The sequence below is a fragment of the Equus caballus genome, chromosome 3 (assembly GCF_041296265.1).
Source record: "Equus caballus isolate H_3958 breed thoroughbred chromosome 3, TB-T2T, whole genome shotgun sequence".
Classification (NCBI taxonomy): Eukaryota; Metazoa; Chordata; class Mammalia; order Perissodactyla; family Equidae; genus Equus; species Equus caballus.
Genome location: NC_091686.1, coordinates 120,996,630 through 121,012,016, shown reverse-complemented (window position 1 = coordinate 121,012,016; position 15,387 = coordinate 120,996,630). Strand labels below are relative to the sequence as shown.

General features: G+C 59.4%; 1 protein-coding gene across 2 annotated transcripts in view; it reads right to left on the bottom strand.

Annotated features, from left to right (window-relative positions):
* The window catches only part of SORCS2 (sortilin related VPS10 domain containing receptor 2), a 485,475-nt gene that overhangs the window by 431,190 nt on the left and 38,898 nt on the right, over positions 1–15,387 (bottom strand). The gene's annotated exons all lie outside the window — the stretch shown is intronic.

Below are 15,387 nucleotides of genomic sequence, written 5' to 3'. Positions count from 1 at the left end.
CCAGCCAGCAACCCCTGCACCACTTCCCCAACACTTCCTGTCTCCCAGCTCCCCATCCTTTCCTACCTCAGGGCCTTTGCTCGGCAGCACCCTCTGCCCAGAAGGCCCTTGCCCCTCCTGCCCTCCTGCCTCACCTGGCCAGCCCAGCCTCCTGCAGAGCAGTGGTTCTCAAACTCCAGGAGCGTCAGCACCCCCTGAGGGCAGTGGAAACACATCACTGCTCACCTCCAACCCAGAGTTTCTGATTCAGCAGGCCAGAGGCAGGGCCCAAGAATCTGCACTCCCAGCAGGTTCCCAGGTGATGCGAAGGCTGCTGCTGGCCCAGGGAACCCCACTTTGAGAACTGGTGGCCTGGCAAGCTTTCCTGCCACCCTCTGCACTTCTGTACCATAACAGAGGCGCAGTGACGGGGCTCGGGCCCTCGCAGCCCTCCACTCTGCCAGACCACGGCCGTAACTCATCAGCTGCCTGGAGCTCTGTGCGGCCTGGGCTGCGTCTGTCTTGGTCACCACTGGTCTCCCCAGGACGGGCACAGCGCCCAGCAAAGGGGTCAGTAAGTGTCTGTGGGCAGAGCAGACACGGTGCCAGGACTTCTCAGGGTACGTTCCACCAGAGGGAACGGGCTGGGGACTGGAAAAGGGTCCCACTGTCACATGAGCTTGGGACACAGTGTGTTAGGGTGAGGCAAGCTGTTTCTTCGCAGGACTTCTCAGGGCCTTGAGTGGCCAGTGCTCATCCCAAAGGGGCCACAGGACGCCAACCCCACACCTGAGTGACCGGGAACCCTTTTTCACGCAGAGCAGCTTATGGGGTTCCTTTCCCAAGGAACGTGATGTTTGGAGGGGCTAATGGCACACACTCTCACACACACTCACACACACATGCTCACACTCACACTCATACACGGACACTCAGATGCTCACACATTCATACACACATGCTCACACTCACACACACTCACGCACAAGCTTGACATGATTTTATCTACCTAGAACCAAACTAAACCTGATGCCATGCAGTGGCTTCAGGCTCAGCACCATGCTGAGGCCCGCTCCCTGGGGCAGAACGTTGCCTGTGCTGGACTAGCGGGTGCACGGACGTCACTTCTTAACCAGCCCCTGCGGGAGCCACTCAGTCATTTCCAGCCGTTCACCATTAGAAGCAATGGCGAGAGGCGCGTTCCCACCTACGGACACTTGGTCTCTGGCCCAGCTGTGCTGCTTGGAAGACCTTCATGACCTTGACAGCTTCTGTCCGAGTGTAGGAGGGGGTCTGGACATACCCTGTAACCCAGGCTTGCCCTGGAGTCACGGGCCCATCACTGGGCCTCGCCCCGTCCTGGACCCCTGATGCTGTGGCCAGAATGCGAGAGGGAGCTGCCGCTTGTGGCGAGTTCTCAAAGGAATCAGAGGCCCCCGACAGGGAAGGCTCACCCAGCGGCCTGGCCTGGGACTCAGGGACGCCCTTCTCGCTTCCTGGTGGCGCTTCCACCAGCCACACGTCGGCCAGCCTGCCCGTCCAGACAACAGTGGCAGGTGACGATGTCCTCAGCCTCGAGGGCCCACATGCCCGTGACGGAAGCTGGGTGTGACCCCCGTGGGCTCGGAGGAACCGGGCCTTCCCCAGGGGCCACAGCCCCCATCCTCTCCTTGCTGCTGGGCGTCTCAAGGGGACTTGGGTGGGGCCTTCCTCCAGCTCCTGTCACCTCTCTTCCTCCTTTGCCTGTTCCATCCCACAACAATGAGCCTGCACCCGGGAGCCCAGCTCCACCTCGGCAGCAACTTGCTGCAGAAGGAGCCAGCGACGGGGCCTTCACGGCCGAGCGCAGAGCGTGGGAGCTCAGGACTGCAGCCCTGCACAGAGCGCAGCCTCACGCCCCAAGTCAGAGGCCTACTGCTGACAGCTAATTTGCACACACACCCCAAGTCCTTCCCATGGCACAGATGGGGAAACTGAGCCCCAAAGATTTCAGGCTCACACAGCCAGTGCAATGCAGAGCTCGGGGTCTGCAGGGCCGGCCTGACCTCAGGAGGGGCACCACGGCTGCACCCCCACAGGGCCTGCCATGGACACCACCGCTTGCCAGGGGCCCCATCAGTGCTGGTTGAGTTGGCCCCACCCATGGCCCCAGGGCCCATGGCCGTCACAGGAGCAAGGGTCTCAGCTCTGAAAGGTGGTCTTGAGTCTTGGAGGGGGATGGTGCTGTGGGGGCGGGGAGACAGGTGACCTGTGACCTTCCCTGCCTCTTCTCTGACCCTAGAGCGAGATGACAAGCACAATATGTGACACAGGGCCTGGCCCCATGGGACCCGTTTGATAAATACATTCTCTGCCCCCAGAATGTGGGCTACCTAGGACCCGCCCTCCCCTTCCTCCTTACCAGCCTAACCCGATTCTGTCCTGGGAGGGGAGATGCTGCTGAGATACAGGCCTCCGAAACACCACGGCTCTAGGAGTGGCCATGCGACCCAGTTCTGAGCAACGAGACATAAGCGGAAGTCACCGGGTGGGGCTTCTGCGACAGCTTTTTAAAAGAGCTAGGCTCTCTAGAGGCTTCCCTTTGTTCCTCACTTCCCTATCCCCTCCTTCCTGCCTGGAATGCAACGTGATGCCTGGAGGTGTGGCAGCCATCTTGTAAACCTAAGGATGAAACCACATGTTGAGGTGACAGAAGCTGCCACCCTAGCACTGGCTGGCTCACCCCAGACATTATCTAGTGTGGGACAAATACACTCCTAACCAGGTAAACCACCAGTGGCCAACTGCTCCCCAGGGCAAGGGGCTGAACTGAATTCCAATCGGGTGGCCAAGAGGCAGCTGGAAACTGATGCCAAAGGGCCCAAGAGAGCTCTGAAGGACGCCAGGGAGAGACGTAACGTTCTAGGAGCACTTGCCACACCCAGGCACCACAACTGCCCATCAAGGCACCATAGACACTGTCACACTCACTTACAGAAGAGGACATGAGGCTCAGAGCAGAAGGTCTCCACCCAGAGGCACAGACGCTGAGAAAGTACCAGAGCCCAGCTCAGCACCTGCTCATTCTGGTTCAGAAATTTTTTCTCTCTCCTGTTATAACCCCCCTGGTCCTGAGAACAGCACGTTATGACTCAGGTGACACCTCCTGTAGCCATGAGGCGAGATCCTCTAACCAGCAGACAAGGGAAAGTAATTCCGGCCCCCAGCCACCCTCCATGCTGTTAACAGAGGTGTGTATATGTCCTTACACACACACACACACACACACACACACACTCCTGTCTGTTCAATACCCTAGGAAAATTTTATGATGACTCTTCACAAAACAAATTCCTCCAGGATTTGTTCCTTCACTTAGCAGAGCCCAGAGACAGAGCACAACAAAAGAAGAGAGCTCAGAAGACCTTGTTTAAGCCCCTGGATCAAGCCATGCCTGAAGCTAGAGTTCTACCCCTAGAATTTTCCATCATGCAATGTTTTTCTTTTTCGTTTTTTTTCTTAGCTTGAACTGGGCTTCCGTCATCTGTAAGGGAAAGGACATCACCCTAATGCACCCATTTTACAGATGAAGAGACTGAGATCCAAAGAGCTGTCTCATCGTGTGTCACTCAGTCTTCTTGTGGCAAAGCAGAGGCGAGAACTCTGCTCTCCTGACCCCGCCCCAGCATCCCCACCAGTGTCTCATGCAGCCTGTGGCCCCACTCTCGGCCCACTGGCCAGCCTGCCCGGGCCGAGGCGGTCCAGGCAGTGAGTGTGCATTAAAGGGCCCCGTTGTTTTCGCCGTCAGCGAAAGCTTCTCTTCTATGGCAGCAAAGCAGAAGGAACCCCGCTGTGCCGGGCAGACCCTCATCCACTCCTAACCAGCCCCACCTGGGGAGGCGACAGCCCCGCGCCCAGAGGCCTGCAGTCCGGCTCTCCACCCCAACACCTCGCGCTCCCTGAGTGCGTGAAGGACCCCGCGGCTGCGCCCCTCCCATCCCCATTTCGTGCGGACGTCCTCGGCATCCACTCGGCCGGGAGCCTGCAGACTATGGGGACGTTTGAAGACGATTATTCCACAGAATCCAAAGATGTGTCTCGCGGACATAAACCTCGGGAAGTCTCTATGGAAACACACGAAGAGGCATGTGGTTTTTATTAATACTCACCACGATCGTCTCCGGAGGCGGCCAGCGCGTGTTACGCTGCACCAGGAGCGCTGGCGCGACCCCCTTGAGGGACGGGGCCGCTTCAATCACGGACGAGCAGCTCCGGGAGGCAAGCCCTCGCCCAGAGGCCCGGCGGTGGCCGTGGTGGCCGGCCCCACGCCTTTGCCCCTCCCCACATGGGATGTCGTGCTGAGCCTGCTGAAGGCCTCCCAGGATGGGCCACAAACGTCCCTCACGAGCCTGGTCCTTATGGAGGAGGGACCGTGGGCCCCTGCGGGCTGGAGCGAGTCCCAGCCTCCGCCTCTATTCCAGTCTGTAGATGGGGCCGTAGCAGCACCTGCCTCCTGATGCTTCGCGGCTTCCATAAGGTGACCAGCCCTCCGCCCGGGCCCGGAATGCGCTAGGCCGTCACAAACGGCGCCTGTGGAGGAGCAAGGAAGCCAGGAATCCTGACCCTCCTCCCAGCAGGAGGAGAGACCTGGTCCCACCCTTGGACCCCAGCCAGCTTGTGACTTCTCCGACGGCAGCTGGAGGGACACTGCCCGGGTCTGGCTCCTGGCCCTCAGAGGCCGGTGGCTCCCCCTGTTTGTCTCCAGGAACACGTGACACGTGCTCTCGGGGCCGCTGCCTGCAAGGAGGCCGACCACACCAGAGACCACCACAGCCGCGTCCGCTCAGGCCCAGAGACCCAAGACCTGAGCAAAGAGGCGGCCGGCCCAGCCCCACCACCACCTGACCACAGCCAGGCGAGGGCTGTGCCGGCGGCCCAGGGAACCCAAACGACCGTGAGTGGTAATAATAAAAGGCTGCTACACCACTGAGATCTGGGGCCGTTTGTCATGCAGCATATCCAGGTGTCCTGACTGATAAACCTCAGGATCCTGCCCACTGCTGCCAGAGCCACCCACGATGAAAATAGGGGCGGGGCGTCGCGGAAGGATGTGGCTAGACCTGCCGGCCCCCTGCCATCACCCCTCCTGTCCCAGACACACGCTCTCAGGGGTCCCACCCGACACAGAGGCCAGCCCCTCCCCTGAGACCGTGAGAGGAGCCCCCGTATCTCTCAAGGTGACGGAGGGTTTTCACAAGATCTGACGGAAGTGTAAGGCTTCCAATGTTATAAATACTACCGAGACTCATACCCGTGGAGAGAGGAATAAAATGAAACAGAAGACGGGGACCTTTAAAAATCGGCTGCTCCAGTCCTGTCCTTTATCAGACGAGAAAACTGAGAAGGAGACAAGCCAGGGGCCCAGCTGAGGTCACAGAGCTAGCGATATTGATAATTACCACCATTTAAAAAATGTTTTTCGCATGCCAGGCCTTCAGGATGCAGTCTTTAATTCTCATTAGAAAGCACCAAGGAAAGGTCATCATCCTCTTTTTCACAAATCAAGAATGAAGGCCCAGAGAGGTTAAGGCACCTGTTCAAAGTCACACAGCTAGGCCACACCCCTGGTGTGGCGATTATAAAGTCTGAATCCATCCCACTGGCCCACACTGCCCTGTCCATCACCAACTCACAGGGCAGAACGCTCTCCAACTGGCAAAACCTCCTCCACGCCCTATCTCGCCATCCAGCCCTACCAAGACCCGTGCGGTCACGGGGTCACCCAGATTAACAGACGAGCAGCCCTGGCTTGGGGAGGCTCAGGGGCCTGCGGCACACACAGTGACCAGCTGAGCTGGCATCTGAGCACGCAGCCCATGGCCTCCCAGGTACTTGAGAGCCGGGGCTCACATCCGGGGTCTCCTTATACTGCCCCCAGCGCCCCCCATTCCCTAGGGGGGCCTCTTCATGTAGCACGTGGACTGAGGAGTTTGGCTTTGTGGCGATGGAGTGGGGGCCTGGGGGCCAAGACGGCATCACGCCCTCCTGGGATCTGGATTCCAGTTAGGAGAAGAGACTCTAGAAGGGCTTCAAAGCACAGCTGACCCGGAAACAGTCCTCAGGTGAGCTCCCCGCTGACGTCGCTGGCGTCCCCCATTTTGAGATGAGGACACTGGAGACCAAGGCCCAGCGAGGGAGGAAACTTGGCCACGACCCTTCGGCGGCAGGTGGCAAGGCCAGACGGACGCGCTCCCTCCAGGCCAGCCCTCGCTTGTGCCTCCAGCACCCCAGGCCTGGGCGCACGGCCGTCCAGAGAGAGCAGCCAGGCAGCCCCCGCTGGTCCACCCTCTGTGTCCACGTCCCCCATCCTCCAGAGGAAACATAGGAAACGTCCCCTCGCGGACTGCCTCCTGCCCCTCCGCTCTGTCCACGACGCCGTTCAGGGCCGGCCAAGCGCTCAAGTGCTGAAGAAATGGTTTTCATCATATTTTAAAGGAACGTTTGGGTGCAAATATTGCATTGTTCATTCATTGCAATAGTTTTCTAAGTAGTCCACTGAAAACCAGATAATGATGTCATTACCCAGAAACGGTGAAGTTTCCAAGAAATGCAAAAGTGCTGACAACAGAGCCATGCTGGTGGCGTGGGACGCTCAGCGGGCGCATCCCTCCGCCGGGAAACGCCGCCAAGAAGCCCCACCTCCGCACGCAGGGCTCGGCCTGGCCGTGGCTCCCCCAGGGACAGGGGCTCTCAGAGGTCAACGGGCACGCGCAAACCCGGAGGCAGGGGCAGAGTGGGCCCCCCACTGCCCTCACCCAGGACCCCGGGCTGGAGCAGGCTCCTGCCTCTGCTCCTTCGCACACACCTCCCGAGCACCTGAGGCTACCCCAGGGAAGGCAGAGGAGGATCAGCCGAGGGGAGATCAGAGCAGCCTCCCTGGAGGAGGAGGCAAGTGGGCAGAGCCCAGAGGATGGGAGGGCCTGCCTGGGAAGGGGTGGGAGGTGGACAGCACTGCTGGTGGGAACAGAAAGAGCACTGGACGCTCATCACCGTGGCCACGTGGACACTCCATGCACAACACCACACGCCGACATCAGGGGACGGGGTAACACCGCACTGCGGGCATCTCGTAGGGAGGCGGGGCGCTCCACAGGGATCTCGAATGGCAGAGTCACAGGCTCCCCCCGCCGCCTGGCCAGCCCCGGCCCTTACGCTGCTGAGCGCCACCGTCACCCCTTGCCGCCTGAACAGCCCCGTCCCCAGGCACCCCCGCTTCAGCTTAGAGCCACTGACGGGCCTGTGGGGTCATTTCCTAATGACATTCTGGAGGAACTCATAAGCATCTGGTCATAGTGCCAAAGAGGAGCAGGGAAGAGCTGGTGAGCGGGGTGGTGCCATGTGACCTTCAACCTCTGAACCCTGAAACCTACAGATTAGATACAAGAATGTAGTTCCAATTAGGAAAAGAGGACAAGAGGGGGTGGGGGCTTCCTGCATGGATGTGGTCGGGTACCCTGCAACCCGGGTGCGTGCTGTGGCACGGAGGATGCGGACATGGAACCTTCCGGCACTTTATCCCGGCATTTCCTGTGTGGCTGTTGCTGTGGCTGCTATCGGTACTCGCCCAAGACTGAGACCTCACAGTGTGGAATCGCTGACGGGTTGCTCGGTGCCTCTTACAGTGAGTTTCAGGGAATCCCCGGATACCCAGGGATTTGCACGATGCCTTTCTAACCAACAGAACCAGGCAGCAGGTGACACGCACGCTGGGGGAACCACAAGGAGGCCCAGGGCACAAACCGACCGCTTTCACCCAAACCCAGGACAGCATTCCATCCAGCGAGCTGGAGCACCCGAGCCACGTTTAGGAGACCAGGGCGGGGTCAGCGTCTTGGGCCTCAGCTAACACTCCAGGTGCTAAGAGCAAGCTACCGGGCCCCAGGACTGGGAGTCAGGCCCCCACATCCGAGGCCTGGCCTCCCTGTGGACAGCTCAGATGCAAAACTACTGTGGCCAAACTGGGGCCCAGTGTCCTGCTTTCAACACATTCTCCCCACCCCCCTCCCAGCACAAGGCCCTAACGGGGGTCTTCCAGGGACAGAGGTCTCCCCGACAGTCAGAGGTCACAAACCAGGCCCTGCAGGCCAAACCTGGCCCCTGTTGGGTTTTGTTTGGCCGATGCTGGGTCTTAAATTTAGGTTGGAATACCTCCAGATGGGGTGTGTTCTCTCATTTGCCCCACTCCCCAGCACTCTCTATTGTTCTCCCCTTGGTGCTCTTCACTCATTTAAATCCCCTGCCTGGCCCATGGGCAACCCCTCAACTATGACCACTGCCAGACACTGGCATTTCCTTAGAGGACCACTGGGTGCTGTGGCTGATGCCCCAGTCCCTCAGGAGCTAGGGAACTACAGCTGGCAGGAGGGCCCTGGCCCTGGGACAAGGGCTTTTCCCTGACATGCTGGTGGTGGTTCCACTCAAGAATCACAGCTCCGAGGATGGCGAGGACCCTTCAACTCTCTGCACATCTTCCACAGCCGGGGAAGACGCCCTCATCACATCCCGAGTTCAAGTCCTGCTCCACCACTTACCACCTGCATGTCTGGGCAGGGGAGCCTCGGTTTCCCAATCTGTAAATGCGGACAGTAACAGTTCCTGTCGGACTGGGCTACTGTGAAAACAGGCGAGCAACTACTCCCGTTGCTCCCAGCACCCCACCCGGCACGAGGAAGTACCAGGCAGGCATTCTCCCACGTCTGGTGTTTGTGGTAACACTGCACCCGGAGAGCAGGGTCTTTATCTGTACTGCGCACCCTGGGGGCTCCAGGAAGCCCTCCCTGATTGCCCCAGCCCTTCCTGACGTCCGTGTAATATGGACGGTTCAGCTTGTGTGACCCTGACTGAGGACTCCGCCTCTCAGAACCTCGGCTCCCTCATCAGTAAGTGGGTCACCTCTTGCACCTTTAGTCCTCATTTAGCCTGAGGACTGAATGAGACCCTGACCTGATGTTTAGTGGCCTGTGCTGAGCACACGACTAGGGATCAGAGTGCATTTACAGGTTGATTTTCCAAAGCCTTTTTTAAAAACGAGTCTGCTTACGATGAGGGACCTGAAGCCCCAACCCTCCCCTGAGCCCCCAGCGGCTCCACGTGAATCTCTAAGTGAGGTCCTTGTTCTTGGCCAAAGCCGGGAGGCTCTACGCCTGGGAGGGGGGATCAGGGCCTGGGGTCAGGGCCGGGCTCCGAGCCCACGCTTGGCGTCTTCCCACATCCTGGCCGGGCTCCGGGCACCAGCGAACTCGGGAGCCAGAAAGTTCTACCAGGCAGACCGGCTCATGCCACTAAAGCATCGTAATCCACTCCCTGCCCCCTCGCTGGGGGTCTCAAGTCCCCGTCCCCAGAAACACAGCAGACTCCCTTCCCTGCGGGAGCCTCCCAGGTCCCCGTAACGGGTTCCATGCGCTGACGGGCCCTGCTCTGGGGAGCTCGGTGGGCATCCTCAGTCTGCCCTCTTTTCCGAATTAAGTCATGTATTTCTGGATCCAACGGACCGCCTTCAAGAGACGGCGCCCTCTCCAGGCCAGCCCATCCTCCATCCCTCAGCCCATCGAGTTCCAGGGTTCCCCAGAGGCACCAAAAGCCGGAGTTCAAAGAATAGCGCCTCGTCCCTTTTATGCCACCAAATCCAGCAACCTGGTGGCCTTTGGGTGCATCTTCCAGAGCAACGAAAGGAAAATACCCACCCGTGGGAGAGGCCGTGGTGGGATGGCAGGGCTCCCAAGTCTCTGGGATTTGGGGAGACCCTCAGAAAGGAGGGTTCTGGGGGCCACAGAACCATGAAGATGGCAGGGTTGCCTCAAGACTCTCTGAGCTCCTCGTGGGTCCCAAGGGACCTTCCTCTCAGTGCTGGGTCGCTTCCAAGCTGAACCCCACCCCACCAGGGCCTGGACCTGCGGCCGCCTCCCCGGCCCCTCCATCTGCCCCACACGGCTGCCTGGTCAGAGCTAGCCTTCCGGCCTCGCACAGCCTCAGGCCTTGCCCCTGACAGGCTGGGGCTGGCACTGCAGGGTAACCTCGGAGCCCTGGCTCCAGCACCTCTCCCCACTGTGACATGGTAACTGTCCCCACGGTCCCATGCAGAGAAAACGTTCGGGCCCACATGAAAGCCAGAACCAGATCTTTGGTTTCCATTAAACTGACAGGGGTTGCAAATGGTTTCCAAAACAGAAGAAGAGGCCGTTCTGGGCCACCCTTTGCCCAGTCACAGCCGGGAAAGTCTGAGCCCGTCTCGGAGTCAGTGGCTTTTGGGGATCTTAACTACATTATTTCATACACACCATGCACGATGGCTAAATCGGGGAGCTGTCACACAGCCACGGAGGCAATAACTGGTAATAACAGTTTGCTCATCCATTTATTCACTATCCGCTGAGCACACCCTCTGGGTGCCGAACACTGTCAGACGATGCTGTGTGCATCATCTCATTTCATCCTGAGCACTGGGAGCCCAGCTCTGCGACCCTGGACAAGTTACTCACTGTCTCTGATCATCAGTTTCCTCATGCGTAAAGCAGGGTGATCCTGCCCACCCTTCAGGCCTCACCCACCACAGAGGCTGCACCCAGGCTCCTCAACTCCCTGCTGGGACATATGTCTCCACTCAGCACAGGGTCAGTCACTCACTCCAGCCCCACAACAGGTCTTGCCCCAGGGTGCTGGGGGTGGGAGAAAATAATAATACCACCACCAACAACAGCTGACTCTCACTGCATCGCAGCCAGGAGCTCTCTGAGCATTCTGTGCACGTGTGGAATCCTGCCCCAGCTGCACGGCGGCACTACCATCGCTCCCACTTTACAGATGGGCAAACAGAGGCCCCAGGGAATAAGCCACGCCCGCGATAGGGTGATGGCCAGAGCTGGATCCGGGTCTTTCTGAGTCTGGAGCTTGAGTCAGTTCAGAGGGAAATGAGCCAGGCGGGGCTAACGGATTTGTTCCACAGCAAACCCCACACCTGTCCTGAGGCTGGCCCAGAGGAACACCGGGCCGCCTCCGACACACAGTGACAAGAATCGGCACGTTCACCGAGTGCTGGGCCAGCCATGCCAAGCACTCTCCCATCGCCCGGGGAGGCGCTGCCACGATTCAGCCCTTTTCTGATCAAGGAGACCCATCTATGCAGTCTGCCAGCTGGAAGGGTGGGGTGACGACTGGGACCAGAAGGGACTTGCTTCCAGGCTCCTGCAGAATTCCAGAGGAAGGGGAAGATGGGACCTCCTCGCCCTGCTCCCAGCGCCCACACACCCTCGGGTTCTCCAGGGCACAGGCCCTCGCGCCCTCCATCCCCGTCCACACCTGCTGGGCCCAAGCTCCCAGGGCCCAGGGTGGGTGGCCACCTTGGGTTCCCATGGCTGCTTCCTGCACCCTCCAACGCACTTGGGCAAGGAGAGGCCGAGGGCGGGCTGGGTGGGCAGGCCTCAGCGTCCCAGCCTCACTGACTTGAATACTAAGGCACGGCGGTTCCCTCACCAACATTCTGGAACCTTCCGTGCGGCAGAACAAAAACGAGTGGAGAAGCCTGTTGGGGCTGCAACTGCCTTTTCCTTATTGTCTGAAAAGGATTTCCCCTAATCGTTTAGACAAGAGTTTGGGGAGGCAGGAGGGGGCCGGGGTGGATGTGGGTGGGGGCGCAGGGGCAGCAGCTCAAGGCGGGTCTGTGGGGCTAGCAGGCTTCCCAGGGGCTCAGCGGGGCCCCAAGTGCTCAGAACCAGGGGCGTGGTGCCAAGGCCCAATTCGCGCTGCCTGCTTCTCTTTTCATCACCCCTGAGAACGCACGGGCCTGGAAAGGGCCTTGGCAGGCCTGCGGGCACCCTACACTTAATATGCAGCGGCGGGCAGCCAAGGGGGCGGGGCGGGACAGCAGCCACATCACACCCGACGGGATGGCATCAGCTCCTGGAGGAACAGCATCGTGATAAAGCAGTAGACCAGCCTCGGCGGGGAAAGATGAGGCCGCAGCTTAAAGCCTTTGCACATGACCCTCCAGAATGACCCTGGAGATAAACCAGCGCCTGCGCTCGGAGAACGCTCAGCCTGTACTCCTTCCACGCTGAGGAGGCGTCGTGGCCGCGCTGGGCATTCTCGGCTCCAAGAACGAAGGGCTAGCAGGAGGTGGAGGACGGCAGGTTCTGGAAGGCAGGGAAGACAGTGCCCGCTCCCTGGCAGAGCCGTCCCTCCCGGACTGCTTCGGAAATACGAACTCTCCTTCCCGTTCCGTTCCATGAGGGAAAGGCAGGAGTGAGTGAGGGATGAACGGAGGCAGCTGGCAGAGGTGACTCCACAGGGCAGGGAGGTGACCATTCAGAAGGCGAGTATTTTCCTTCTGGCCTGGGGCCTCCTGGCCCCCTAGTCCACTCCAGTTCCACCAGATGGCCACCTCCAGCCAGGCCGCCTACGTGCCAGTGAAAGGGGAGTGCATTGTGCACGGGAGACGGAGGAGCGGGCGCAAGGTCTGCTCTGCTCCTTCAGGAGTGTCAGCACAGCCGGCCGCCTGCTCCCTGAGAGAGAGAGGCTGGCACGGACTGGACAGCGTCCAGGAACTTGAGGTCAGGAGGGTTCCAGCACCCCAACTGATGAGCTCAGCTCACGGGCCTACCATGTGGACTGTGCCAACACCCACTCTCCTGGCGGGAGTCTGGAATTTGGGAAAGTGCCAGAGAGAAGGTGCCCACGTGACCAGCCCCCAGAAAACACCCTGGGCACTGAGTCTCTAATGGGCTTGCCTGGTGGACAACACTCCACACGTGTTGTCATATCAGATGCAGGAGGAAGTGAGCACGTCCCGTGTGCCTCCCCTGGGAGGGGGCGCTCGGGAGCTCGTGTCTGGTTTCCTCCAGACGCCGCCCCTGCACCTTCTGCCTCGGCTTTAGATCCTTCGCTGCCATAAATCGCTGCTCAGTCCTCCTAGTGTGTCACCGAACTTGGGGTGGTCTTGGGGAGCCCTTTCTCTGAACCCCAGTTCTCCAGCAAGGCCTAACAGGGAGGAAGATGGTCAGGCTAGAGGCCTCACCTCTAGCTCGAACTTTGCCCAAAATCCAAGACCTAAGACCAAAATCCAGCCCCTACTGACCTCTATAGCTCAGAGAGCAACCTCAGTGCTGGTGAGACCAGGACATTCCATGCAATAACCCAGAGTACAACCCCCAGAATTTGTATGGGAGAGTGAGCGTGCTGGTGGGGCCCTGGCAGCCTGACCCTCAGCCCCTCACGGTGAAAGAAAACCCCTGGGGAACAGATACAGGGCCAGAGCTGCAAACGGACGGCAGGGAACTCCGGCGGACGATGCACCAACAGGAGCAGGGCCAACGTCCCTGGCCAGCCTGCTGCCAGGCTCCCTGGGAGCATCCCGTTCGCCCAGTATGTTCCAGACACCAAGCCCTGGGCTATGTGATGTGGGGCTGACAAGGCGCGGGCACAGGGACACGTTCACACTTAAGTCTGGTACAAGATCAATAAAGTGCCCGCTCAAATTCTGGGGCGGAGTGGTGGGCAGTGGAGTCTGGGGGATGGGAGAGGCATTTTGGCTGGAGGCTGGGCCCGGGCAAAGCTTCAGCCAAGAGCCGACGTCCGCGCTGGGTCCTGAAGTATGCGCTGGTTTTGGAAACAGGATGGAGATGGAGAAATTCACTCTAGGAAGAGAGAACGGGGGACGTGAAAGCCCAGTGGCTGGCAAAGGTAAAGAGGAAGGTGGAGCTGGGGCCCGAAGGATGGATGACGCAGGTCGGGCTGGAGATCCAGGGGCTGACTCAGAAGCAATGGGACCCTGAGGTTCCAGAGCGGACATCCAGGCACCCCTCACACAGCAGCCTCCACAGGGCCGAGCCTGACTGGCTGCCCACGGAGGGCAGCAGGGAGCCCAGCTAAACCCATGTGGCGGCCAGGGTGGTTGGGGAGGCTGAAGCCCACTAAGGGATGGAATAGCCCGGAGAGACATCAGAGAGGGGACTTCCTCGTCAACCACATGGCAGCTCGCCCTGGTGCCACCGCCGTGAAGCTGCACTTGGTCGCAGCTAGAGGTCCTCTGCCCGTGTTGGCATCCCTGACACCTGGCACAGAGAAGGCCCTCAGCACAGTCAACCAAAGAACCACACGGCCCAGGGTGGGCGGCCCAAACTACCGGACACACAGAGAGAGTTCCGTTGGCCCATCCATGCCCAGGCATTTACTCCTCAGCACCTGGGCAGGGGAGTCGCAGCATTCCGAGAGCCGCCTCCAAGACGAGCAGAAGATAAAGACCAGGGTGACGGGGGAAGACGGGAGCAGCACAAGCTCTGTGGCTTTCAGTCTCCTCTGAATTCTCTGTTTCCATGAACCGCCTCCTCTGACCAGAACATTCGCTCCAGCAGGGCAGGGAGGGAGGTGTCTGGGGGGTCACCACCATGTCCCCAGAGCCCGTCACAGTGCCTGACGTGGGAGAGTGGCTCAAGATGTCTGAGCGGATGAGAGGAACCCAGGCCAGCCCCTTGCTCCCATTTTAAGGTGAGGAAAGTGGGCATAAAGATGGCCTGTCCAGGACCACATAGCGTGGACCAGATGGCAACCAGGGCCTGGCTCCTGGGCCATTGTCTGGTCCCTTCTCCACAGCAGTGGCTAGGGTCCAATAGGGGACACAGGGAGTAGCAAGGCCTGGACAAAGGGCAGAAGCCAGGACCTTACAAAACTGGGTGACCTCGGCCCAGCAGCCAAGCCCAACACGTCCTCTCTACCTCCCTCACAGTGTGAAATGGGGACTTCTGGAGAGAGCTCCAAAGTCGACGAGGGCTCATGAAGGGCAAGTGGGAGCACATGGGCATTGGGAGCCGGGCTCACATTGCCTCTCTGCTTCCAGCCACCCTGGGCAGTGAAGGCAACCAGGAGTACCATCCCCACCACAAGGAGGAGAGGCAGAGACCCAGGGCCGATAGGCAAAGAGCCACGGTCCAAGGATGCTAAGGGTAGACTGAGATTTAACAAATAAAAATACAGGACCCACAGTTAAATCAGAATTTCAGATAAACAACAGAGTATTCAGACAGTTCCTTCCTTCCTTCCTTTCTTCCTCCCTCCCTCCCTCCCTCCCTTCCTTCCTTCCAGGAAGATTGGCCCTGAGCTAACATCTGTTGCCAATCTTCCTCTTTTTACTTGAGGAGGATTGTCACTGAGTTAACACCTATGCCAACCCTCCTCTATTTTTGATGTGGGACGCCATCTCAGCATGGCTTGATGAGCGGTCCATAGGTCCGGGCCCAGGATAGGAGCCTTCAAACCCTGGACCCGAAGCAGAGCACGTCAATTTAACCACTACTCCACCAGGCCGGCCCCTCGGACCGTTTCTTAGGATAAGCATGTCCCATGCAATATTTGAATTTGGAGTTCACATACACAACAATT